Source organism: Triturus cristatus, chromosome 4_1 (genome assembly GCF_964204655.1).
Source record: "Triturus cristatus chromosome 4_1, aTriCri1.1, whole genome shotgun sequence".
Taxonomy (NCBI): domain Eukaryota; kingdom Metazoa; phylum Chordata; class Amphibia; order Caudata; family Salamandridae; genus Triturus; species Triturus cristatus.
The window spans coordinates 986,758,991-986,771,901 of NC_140585.1; positions in this window are offsets into that span (position 1 = coordinate 986,758,991).

Genomic DNA, 12,911 nt, shown 5'->3' on the forward strand with positions numbered 1-12,911 from the left:
ACTGCTGGTATTCAAGAGGGGGCGGCACCATCACTTTCTCTGATCTTGCAGTCTTTAGCTGAGCAAAGACAAGAGGCGAAGCTACATTATATGCAGGTTAGAGAAGATAATAACAAAATCCAACAATCCCTGCGGGAAATGACTGATAAAATTGGCGGCCTAACACAAGATATTACTGAGTTGCAGCAGAGAGTCTCCGCTACTGAAGAATTATCAGCGCTTACAGATGTCTCTGCTAAAAAACATGAGGAACAGATTTCGGGCATACAAATTAAACTGGAGGATATTGAAAATCGCCAGCGACAACAGAATCTCAGACTTTTTGGTATTTCAGAAGGAGCGGAGGGGTCGGATCCGAGGGGGTTCTTGGTCAAACTATTTCAAAAGGCCTTTCCTGATCTCTCTGATTGGGATTGGGACTCCCAACTTCAAAGGGTCCATAGACTACCGTCAACTCAGAGGAACAAGGGAGGGCAATATCCTCGTCCATTTTTGATTTATCTGGGGAACTTCTTACTTAGACAGGCAGTGTCAACAAAAGCACGACCTAATGCCCCGGTTTCGGTAGACTCTTTTTCTTTCTTTGTCAGATCAGATCTAAGTAAGGCTACAATGGACAGATGCTGGAGACTGCGTCAATTTATTGACCCTATAAAAGCTCTTGGCGCTCAGGCCTTTCTACAAGAGCCTGCACGTTTGAAAGTTCTTAAGGGCAGCCATACTTATATTTTTTTGGAAGAAAAGGAAACAAGTGTGGCAGTGGCTAAGTGGCGGGCAGAAGCTGCCGAACAGGGATAGATTGAGGGTTTGCTTTATTGTGTCTTTGGGCCCTGGTTTTTTTTTTTTGGTTTTTTTTTCTCCTTCTCTCATTCTCACTTTTTTTTCTTTTAATGTTTTTTCTTTTTTGAAGTTAAAATAGAAGTTCAGAATTTGCAGAAATTGTGATTTGTGATTAGCAACGAGGGAGGGTTGGGTTGACCTACTGGGCTGCGGCTCTGCAGCGCTGCCACTTTCAGCGGCAGCTGTTAACAGGGGGGGGTTCTTCTAAGAGACAGGGTGAGGTGTTACTCTCAGATCCGAATTATGTTTGGTGAGGGGCAGGGAGGGAGTATGGGGTTGAAGGGGGGGTTGAAGGGGGGAGAAAATCATCATCATTAGGACACTGTGGATTTAAAGAATGGGGAAGATTATTTTTAGTTTTCCGTGGTATAATTAATAAACGAAATGAATATAACAATGGATTAAAAGTAGTGTATACTATAACTCATCTAATTTTGATAATTATTATAACAGGAGGAGGATTAACTCAAAAGACAGAAATTAATTATGAATTGGATCAAATGTCTGGTTTGTAATGTTGCCGGCCTTAATAGCACAGTTAAACGAAGGCTAGTCCGAGAGGAGCTACGAATGTATCAGTCTCAAGTGGTGGTTTTAACAGAAACACATTTGTCTTACAAAGACCGAAATTTATTGATGGATTTGGGGATGGATATAATTATTAGTACTACTCAAACTGTATCTATCAAAGGGGTAGCTATTTTAAAAGATAAAAAGTTTGATTGCAAAGTTATTAAAAAACAGGCTGATCAATGGGGACGATGGGCAATAGCTCAGTTGGATATAGGGCGTAAAAAATATGTGATCTGTGCCATATATGGTCCTAATGTGGATGACCCTGCTATTTTTGAATTCCTCAATTTGGAATTGTTAAATTGGGAGGGGGAAAAACTGATCATGGGGGATTTCAATTGCGTTATAGATTATCATATAGATTCTACGGGGAATAGGCGCAATCTAAGAATGTGTAAAATACGGAGAGCAATTCTACAAATGATGAGGCTTCAGTCTATTAAGGATGCTTGAAGACATATATATCCTTTAATACCAGGATATACTTATTATTCGGCCCCTCATATATCATATTCTAGGATCGACATGGCCCTTGTGTCTGATAGTTTACTTATAACATCAAAAATGGAAATATGTCCCCGGGTGACTTCTGACCACAATCCTATTATTTTTTCTTTCCGGGTTAAAACTGAAGAAAAGGAGTTTAGGCCATTCTCCTTCCCTAGGTACTTGCTGACAGATAATGAATACCTGTCGAGCACCACACAACAATTGGAGGAATTTTTTAAAATAAATACTGGGTCCGCATCCCCAATAACTGTATGGGATACTATGAAAGCGTTTGTCCGTGGCATTACATAAAAATATATTTTCTTACAGAATAGAAAACGAAAAAGTGAAATGGGGACTTTAGTACTTAATCTGCGTAACATTGAGAGACAACATGTGAAGGTAGTTAAGAATAAGGATCTAAAGTCCCAGGACAGTACGTTTTCTTCTTTAATTGATGCAAGAATCGCAGTAAAAAAGAATTTAAGAGAAAAAATGGCTGCAAATTATTGTAAGCATCGGCTAGAAAAGTATGAGTATGGGGAGCATATAGGACATGTATTGGCATACCAGACTGCAGAGACAAAAGCTAAAACTAAGATTGATTCTATCATGGGAACAAATGGGATATTATATACGGAATCATCAGATATTTTAGATCAATTCTTGCAGTTTTATCAACAGCTATATTCTTTGACATGGCCCTCTAATCAAGACGAGGTACTACGGTATATTAATAATAGTGATCTTCAAGCTGCAGATAATGAGAAAATTGCTACTTTGGAAGAAATGGTTTTGTTAGAAGAGGTTGAATCTGCATTATCATTATTGCCTAATGGGAAAGCGACTGGCATCGATTCGATACCATTAGAGTTCTATAAATCTTTCAAAAAGATTATACTTTTACCTCTTACTAGGGTGATACAATATGTAGCTATTAGTGGAGAGGTGCCGGCATCATGGAATAGGACACAGATTGTGTTATTTTTAAAAAAGGGCAAACCACCAACTGAATGTGGATCATACCGGCCAATTTCTCTTATTAATGCGGACGCAAAGATATTTTCTAAGATTTTGGCAATCCGTTTAGCTCCGCTTATGCCGGATTTAGTTTCTGAAAGTCAACACGGATTTATATTAGGGAGGGATACTACTGCTCACGTTAACATGGCTATTAGCGCATTTGATTATGCAGAGCAAAAGAAAATAGATTTCGGTATGATCCTATTAGATGCTGAAAAAGCATTTGATCGTGTTAGATGGGAATTCTTATGGGCTCTGCTATCAAAGATAGGTATAGGTAAGCAGTTTAAGTCTTGTGTAAAAGCTTTATATTGTAACCCACAAGCTAATCTTTCTTATATGGGATCCAGATCAGCTTCATTTAGGATTTTATGTGGGACCAGACAGGGATGTCCTTTGTCTCCACTACTTTTTGCTTTATACATAGATCCAGTCCTACGCACTCTTCAATCTTGCGCACATATTAATTCGTTGGAATCTGGTACTTTAAAACTTAAACTCACGGCATACGCTGACGACATAGCGGTTTATGCTACTAATCCAAGCGTGGCCGTGATTAGGATCAACGACGAAGCAGAGAAATATGGTAATGTCTCAGGGTATAAGCTGAATGTTAATAAAACTCAAGTGCTCACTACAATCGGGATTCAAAATGTTACGTCTGGGGCGTATACAACTGTAACCTATCTGGGGGTAAAAATAACTGCTAAAGTTAACCGGATCATAGATATTAATTACGCACCACTCTTACAGGCGACTATTAAGTTGTTTAAAATTTGGCATAGGCTTCCTTTGGGATTACTTGGCAGATGTAATTTAATCAAAATGAAAATACTCCCCAAATTCTTATATTTGTTTCGGTCAATTCCTTTGAAAATCCCTAATATATTTTTTTTAAAACTTGAGGGCATTTGTAGTAGCTTTATATGGGGCTATAAAAAACCTAGGAGAGCAATTGAGTTACTTAAATCTTCGTATGAACAAGGAGGATTAGGCTTCCCGGATTTCAAAATATATTTTTGGGCCTCATTTACGGGTCGTTTTCGTTGTTTGCTGGGCCTGGACCAGACTGACCCATTATTTAAGCTTATTTTAGGTAATCAGAGGGACATGTTCTTGTATGGAATAAACGATCCAAATTATTTTAAGAGAGTCAAGTTTAAGACTCTGAGGGATATTGTGGATATCTGGAGAGACATGTCTTCTAAGTGCAAAATATCAAAAATCCATAACAAATTTCCATTGTGGGGGAATCCATTGCTCCCTGAGATTTTTCAGGATCAGGCTGGCAAATCCTGGGTTAAGTATGGGATCTCATGTCTGGGCGAAATTTATAATGAGAAAGGAATCAAATCATTTGAAAATCTGCGTATAATTTATAAGTTACCGATAAACTTTTTTAAAAAATATTTGCAAATAAGAGACTATTTGACTACAAGTTTTGTTGCAAATGAGTTTATTCAGTCAAATGTCTGGGATTGCATATATGGAGGAAAGACCAAATCTTTAATAGGTATGATGTATATACATTTATTTAGTTTTAAATTAGATGGTAGTGAAAAATTAGCCGAACGCTGGAGTCAAACTCTGGGTATAGTGGTCTCTCCTAGTATGATTAAACAAGCACTAGCCAATTTAAAGGATTCGGTGCATTCCGTCAATCTGCAACTTCAGCAACTACGTACTACCTGTATGCTATATTACACGCCGGCTAGAATAGCTAAATGGGCTCAAGGAAATATTGTGGGGGATAAAAAATACTGCCCTAAGTGCGGATTGTACGCTGCTAATTTACTACACATGTTTATTTCATGCCCATTACTGACGGTCTTTTGGCAGAAAATCGAACAGTTACTTCAGCTAAAACTTGGATTGGATCAACCATTGACTGATCTTGAAATTATGTTGGGATACAAAGAGAATAATTCAGATATAGCACGTCTTTTTTCAATCTTAATGGCGGCTGCTAGATTGGCTATTGCCAGGGCTTGGATTTCCCCCACACCTCCTCTGGTCGAGGACTTTTGGGTTATAATCAAAGAAACTTATGGCTTAGAGGCCGCCCTGGCAAACGCAAGGGGACTTCGTTCCTTAGTTAAATCAGAAGCACTTTGGCGACCTATGGCCTTTTGATTATATAACTCTATATAACTCTATATTGTTTTTGGGATTATGTAAATCTGAGTTTATAAGTTCCCTAGCGTCCTTGTGATTATATAACTTTATATTATTTTGTGATTATTTCAATTTGTGCTTATATGGTCCTTCATGATTACTTGATTACTGTATGATTGCTGCTTTCTTTCTCCATATTTCATGCAATTTTTTTTTCCTTCTTTCTTTTTGAATTTATCATACGGTTGATGTATACTTTTATATGTTTTTGTTTTATTGTATCTATGTGTCAACTATGATGATGAAAATAAAAAAAAATTAAAAAAAAAAAAAAAAAAAGGTCAGAGGTCAAAAACGCTAATAATTATTATCTCATGCCCCAATGACTGATTTCAATGATCTTGGGCTCTTTTTACTGCTGGTAGTGAGCTATAGCATTTTCAGCAGGCCTTCTCTCCTCAAAAGAAGCATACCTTACAGGGGAACTGGTTTCAAATTTCCTCTGATTTGCCCTCCATAGATTCCCTGCCCTCTTGCAGGGCATCTAGGGGGCAGTGGAGTCTAAGCCTTTATCAACTAGTTGTAATGAGGCATAAAAAGGTCAGCACCACTCTCCCTGGAGAAACTCATCTAGTCCTGGAAGTCATCTGTAGACAGAGTTCTTATTAGTTCTTTGTCCTCCATGGGTATCAGGTGACTTGTCCTTTCAGCTGACCATGCTGTTTATTTACATTGCCATCTACGTCCAGGGTCTTGCTTTCCCCCAGGTTCTGGGGGTGCTATTTTTATGCCCAGTGGAAGCCTTTGGGAGGGGGACATATTTTTGTCTAACCCTATCAATCAATCAATCAATCAAACAGCATTTGTAAAGCGCTGCACTGTCACCCTTAGGGGTATTTGGGTGCTATGTCTCAGTCAAAGAGCCAGGTTTTGAGTCTCTTTCTGAAGTCAGCCAGTGAAGAGGCTGTTCGGAGCTGGAGGGGAAGGTCATTCCAGGTCTTGGCTGCGATGTAGGAGAAGGAGCGACCACTGCTGTGGATGTAACAGATGCAGGCGGTTGTGAGGGCGAGTGAAGAGGAGCGCACGTTTCTAGTGGCTTGGTGGAAGTTCAGTGCATGGCTGAGGTAGGCAGTTCCTAGGTCGTGGGAGGCTTTGTAGAAATATGTGAGAATTTTGACCTGGCATCTCTTCTGGATGGGTAGCCAGTGGAGTTCTCTCAGGTGGGTGGCGATATGGGTTCCTTTAGGGAAGTCCAGGATGAGTCTGGTTGCTGCGTTCTTTATGGTCTGGAGTTTTCTGAGGAGCCGGTGAAGATGCCGGTGCAGAGGGTGTTGCCATAGTTGAGGAGGCTGGTTATGAGGGCCTGAGTGACAGTCTTTCTGGTGTTGGTCTGGATCCATCTGAATATTCTTCTGAAAGCCGGTGGTCTCTAATGCAACTTCCTTATCTGTAGTCATCCAAGATTTTTTTCTTGATGGCATTGCACTCGAAGGAATTTGGTTCTCCTCATTCCCATGCCACTAACATTCCAGCGGAATACAAAACCTTCACCTCAATAGATAAGAAGAAACACTAGTGTGGGGTTGCATTTATACACAAGACGTTCCTTTAACGAAAATCATTAGCTCAATAAAATCATCCTTGTTCCAATGGCTCACTATGGAGATGCCTAATAACAAATTAAAGACACTGAGGCTAAACATCGCACATCACCCACTTGACAGCAAAACAAGTTTCAATGATGATTCCTAATCTTATAGATTCATATAAAGCTGCTTATCATCCATGAGGGTATGTAGGCACTGTCCATGGTCACAGAGAGATTAAGTGATTTGCCCAGAATCACAGGATGTTGCTCCAACGCCGAGGCTTGAATCCAGCTCCCCAGTCAACAGCTCTGGCTAATGCACTACATTCTTTCCTTTAGGATCAGCTCCTATCCTATTGTCAGAAGTACTGGTAGGCTATTTGACTCAGATCTTTCCATTAAATAGTATTGTGATGCAGTTTCTAAATCCTGCTGCCACCTTCTCTGGTATTTTGAGGGATATTTCCTTTTTTGCTCTTTTTTTCTACATAGCTTTTGTGTCCTTACCTTTTTTGTACAATTTCGACTTAATTTCAGCAATACCTTTTGAATAAGGCTTTAAAAAAGAGTATTGGAGATTTACTTACAAGCCCCTTGCACTGCCGGTGCGTCACTCTTAACATGGTAAAAAGTGAAGCACCGGCGGCGCAAGGGACTTGTAAACAAGCCCCTCAGTGTTTATAAACCATCCAAAATTTCAGGAGCACGTATTGGTTCACCTACAAAACATGACCACGTGTCCACTAAGCTGCAACAACATCATTGGCTGCTTCCACAGAAGATACTTTTTAAGTCTGTCTGCATTACGCACAAGATCTTCCATGACGGTGGCAAAGAGAGTTGGTAAATAAATTAATTAAGAACTTTTGTGGCCATCCACTCAGGTCAGGCTCACAACTGCTGTTCGAGAATCCTCGCTTCAAATATAAGAAGTGGGGCTTCAAATCTTCTCAAGTACAAGGTGCATCTGCCTGGAATAAAATGATTTGAAATCTACTATATCAATCCATTCATTTTCGGTACTTCTCTTGGACACGGGGAATCGCTGAGTAATGAACAGTACTCCTGGGGGGGGGATGGGGAAGTTGGACAGAACGTTGGATTGTTGATTTGGAAAACAATAAAAATGTTTCAACAAAAAAATCTTATTAATTATATGGGTTTTCATTTAGATTTCTAGGAAGTTTTTTTTTTATCGAATTTGTATTTTAACCAATAAATGTACTTCAAAATAAAAAAATCAAAAAAAATCAATCCATTCATTTGAAGTTTAGAAACAGGTTTAAAACCTGGCTAGTCTAATTCTTGGGTGGGTCGTGCTAAGCTTCTGAGCATATGAATTGGATTTTAAAGGTTGCAATACAGTTACAGAGAGGAGCCAATATTAAGCGAGCCGACAGCATAGCCGCATGGAATTCCCATAATCAATCAATCAATCAATCAGGGAATTGTAAGTGCAGTATATACCTGTGAAGGTCTCAAAGCGCTGGGGAGGGGGTGGAGGGGGTAGCAGCTCTGCTCAGTCAAACAGCCAGGTCTTGAGTGTCTTCCTGAAGACATTCAGGGAGGGGGCGCATCTGATGTCGATCAGGAGTTTGTTCCGGCCTTTGCCCCGATGTAGGAGAAGGCTCTTCCTCCTGGTCTGGCTCTGCAGATGTGCAGTGTTTCGGAGAGGGCGAGGTTGGTGAATCTGAGGTTTCTTTTGGGTATGTGGAAGGAGATTCTCTCATTGAGGTACTGGGGTTTGGTGTGGTGAAGGCATTTGTAGACGTGGGTGAGCATCTTGAAAGTGACTCTCTTCTCGATGGGGAGCCAGTGGAGGTTTCGCAGTTGTTCGTTGATGTGTTGGTGTCGGGGGATGCAGAGGACGAGTCTGGCTGCGATGTTGTGTATTGTCTGGAGCTTGAGGAGTAGAGACTTGTTGATCCCCGCATAGAGGGCGTTTCCGTAGTCCAGTCTGCTGGTTATGAGTGCGTGGGTGACAGTCTTTCTGGACTCAGGGGGATCCATTTGAAGGTCTTTCGGAGGATGCGGAGGGTGTTGAAACAGCTGGAGGCGACGGCGTTGACCTGTCTGCATAGAGAGGGAGGAGTCAGGTACAATGCCGAGGTTCTGGGCGTGGTCCGTGGGGGTCGGGGGGCTGCCAAGGGCAGTGGGCCACCAGGTGTTGACCGAAGCTGATGGGGAGATTACGAGGATGAGGACTTCTGTCTTCTCCAAGTTGCGCTTCAGGCAGCTGTTGCTCATCCAAGATACAATGTTGTGCATTCCTTCCTGGAAGTTGAGTCTGGGGGTGGTGGGGTCTTTGGTGATGGAGAGGATGAGCTGGATGTCATTGGCGTAGGACACTATGCTGAGGCCGTGCTGTCTGACGATGGTGGCGAGGGGGGCCGAGTAGATGTTGAAGAGGGTTGGACTGAGCGAAGATCCCTGGGGTACTCTGCAGTTGATTTCCGTGGGTTTGGAGAAGAAGGATGGCAGTGTGATTCTTTGGGTTCTGCCGGTGAGGAATGAGCAGATCCAATCGAGGGCAGTTTCTTGTATGCAGGCGTCGTGGAGTCTGTCAGCAAGTGTGCGGTGGTAGACGGTGTCGAAAGCTGCCGAGAGGTCGAGTAGGATCAGGGCCGCATTGTGTCCTTAGTCGAGGAGTGTGCAGATGTCGTCTGTGGCAGCGAGTAGGGTGGTCTTGTGTAGGGGTGTGCGGCAAATTCCGTTCTGCTCGCGGAAATGTCAAAACTTCCGCGATCCGTGGTGGGGCAGAATTCGGGGGCATGACGGCAGTAGAAAGTACTCCAGTTGAGTAGAGGTATTGCACAAAATGGTGGCATCTTCGTGGATAAATATGCAGGGCAGGATTCATTCTGGCACGGTGCTCCTGTCACAAAAATTAAACCTCAACAGGAATCACTTACAGACATAAATAAAGCAGGTACCCGAGTTGAAGCTCAAATTCAGTAACGTATTAATCAACCCAAAAAATTAGTGAGCACGGTTGAGGCTGGGCAGGTGTGCTTTCTCCCCATATCTGTCGTGGAAAATTAGCTGTAATCCTTAATAGAGGCCTTTGCATCCAAGAGTTTCTCGAGCGCAATCCCCATGTAGTTCCTGTGACCAGGAGACTGCTTTCCCCACATCTGCTGCTCTGATTGGTCTCTGACCCTATCAAGAGGCATGTGAACTCACAAAGAAGCCCCTCCCCCGAAATCTCCGCGAGCACGCGAAAGTACGCTGTTCGCGGAGATTTTTTGACGTTTCGTGGAATTTTGCAAAAGGCAATTTCGCAAATTCCGCCCACCCCTAGTCTTGTGCTGTGGTTGCTGCGGAATCCGGATTGGGAGGGGTCGAGGATGGAGTTGTCTTCAATGAACCTTGTTAGTTGTGCTTTGACGGTCTTCTCTGCCACTTTTGCTATGAAGGGGAGGAGGGAGATGGAACAGTAGTTTTTGAGGTCTGTGGGGTCTGCTCACGTCTTCTTGAGCAGGGGTCTGACTTCTGCACATTTCCAGTCGTCGGGGAAGGTGCCGATCTTGAAGGTGGTGTTGATGATGTGTCGTAGTTTTGGCACGATGCTGGCTCTGTGGTAGATGTGCGGTCAGCAGGGGTATGTGGGGACCCGCGAGTGGATGCTGTTCATGATCGAGGTGGTCTCTTCGGTTGTGACCATTGTCCAGGAGGAGATGGTGGGCTGGCTGGCGTTGCCGGAGGAGGGCGGGGTTGCGCAGTCCGGTGTCTGGTCATTGAAGTTGTCCTAGAGGCTTTTGATTTTCAGGTGAAAGTAAGCTCGGAGCTTGTTGCAGAGGTCAGGGAAGGAGTGATGTCCGTGGTTTCACTGGGGGGCTTGTTGAATTCCTGGATGATGCTGAAGAGTTCCTTGGGGTAAACATATCAAATGTTGCACCTCTAGTGTGGAGTGGAGAAAATGTTGCTCGACCTATTGTGGCAAAGATCCCTGTGACGTCCTAGACAATATTAGTTTATAAAAACTACACCCAATTGTTGCCATGGCCTACTGCAAAGGCCTGGATTAACTGCCCTCTTCGATGCATTCTGAGAAGGGCGCAAATAGTGATGATGTGACACAAGAAAAACTGCTCGATCTGAAAAGGGAGGGCAAGTGTTGGGCTTCAGAGCACAAATACTCAATGCTTGCTAAAACAGATGGTGCAACGGGTGCTAAAGTGGATAGCGTTAGAGATAGTAAATTTGCCTCTGCGAAAAGAAGCAGGGGCCAGGCCACGCTGCACTGCATTGTCTGCGTATAAAACAAAACAGCCTGCGTCTCCCTTTGAAGACAAGGCGCGCGCTGTATACCGACCGAGCACCAAGGTATTTCCGGCAGAATGCCGAAGAGATGCTCCGCATTGGTCAGTGATGAATGGTGTTATCTGTTATGTCATTTGCTGCCTGGATACAGACTAAATAACCAAAGGGGCATTTGTTTCAGTCCGTCATATATCCCGGCAGCAAGCGCGAGGCTCGGGAATATTTGCCACTGGAATTACTATGTGTCGAGGTCCCGGTTCTGATGTTTACACAGTGCAGTGCACACTTACTTGAAAAGCAAAATGAAAGCTGTTTACTTTCAGCAGAACCCTAGGGAGCCTGTGACTTGCAATACGCTGGCTTATAAGAGCTATTTATATATGTCGAAGCGAGCCATACACTACCTGTAACTCACATAACACTCTACATTTATGAGAATGCTTTTTGTGTGGCTCGGTTTTTGCCCCCCTTTTTGTACTGACACCGCATTTGCGCTAAGGACTAGCATTTTAATGCGCTTTGTTAATGATCTGAGCACACTTTCAGAGCTCTAAATTCATTGTAGTCTTTCAACACTCAAGAATATTTTAGAAAACTGCAGCTGTGTTTAGCTTATAATAGTAGCGGAACCACATAGCGCCTGTGGCATTTCGAATGCTTCGTCGTCATTTCGTCATTTTCCTTTGCTTCCTTCGGACAAAACCTTACCCAAATGTACTTTATAAGGAGCACATTCGGCAGGAGATATCCAACCTACTGCTCATTAAACGCCACCCTCTTCATTGAGGCGCAAATCCTCGGCCTCCTATTTCGATGACTGGTGTGAAGAAACTTTAAGGTCAACCTTGACTTAAACCTGAAAACAAATGGAGCCCAGGGTTTGAAGATGCTGTCCCAAAACCATTTCAGACCCCAAAAGTGTGGTAGTAACTATTGGTGAAAGAAGGAGAGGGCACCACATTTTAACCCAACTTTGCTACTCAGTTCTCATTCATAATGGGTCCGTCCCAAATTCACTTTTGTGATGATGCATTTCTAGTACACTCTACGTTAAATTCCAGCCGACACTTATACTGCAAGTAAATTGCTTTCACAAAGCTGAAACGAATTATGCTTATGCTGTGGGACTGCCACGCCCTGTAGCCATACTGGAAGAGCGTGGTACAAACCCTGGCACTGTTCAGAGGGTTGTCACTGACCCGGATGGAAAGATTTGTACCCTAGGTGTGTGGGAAGACCAAGAGACCACCAGATACAGGCACTTGCTCTGTAATTTAGGATTGGTGGTGGTCCCGCGGAACATTGCACAATTGTGGGGTTGTCCAACTCTGACGCTCTTGGAACGATGGACTACAGATATGGACTGGTGCATGAAAGCTGAGAGATTTGTATATGAAGAGAGGAGATGGTCACATAAATTCCAAAATGTCTGGACTCCATGGCAGAGTTACCGTGAACACCTGTAGCATTAAGGGGTTTATACTCCATTTCATTGCGCCCACAGGGAACAGCAGGGGTCATTCTTGGTACTGCAACAATGGTATGGCTGATTGTGGGAACTCATGTACTGCTATGAACAATGTACTGCCTGTGCACTGTACCAAATAGCTATTTTTGCAAAATGTAAAGCACAGTGGCTTTCACATACTAATAAAAAGTATTTTTTTTATTTAGATAGAAAGGCTGAAACAAATCACTGTCAACTATATTTAAAAATAAAATGTCAGTGCCATCAGGAGTCAAAACACACTTTACGAAAAACAGGTAACTCAGGGGCATATCAACAACAACCGGCGATAATTATCGCAAAGCGCACTTAGCGCTAGGATAATTATCGCCGGCTAGCGTGTATTTTTATCGCTGAGATAGCGTGCTATTAGCAACGCTTATCTCAATAGCGATAAAAATCCTCAAGCTAACTGGCTAACGTGAGATTATCGCTGGAAACACAGCGATAATCTCACATTAGCTTGTTGATAGGGACTCACAAACTTAGCCATGATATCCTCCTTCCATAGAA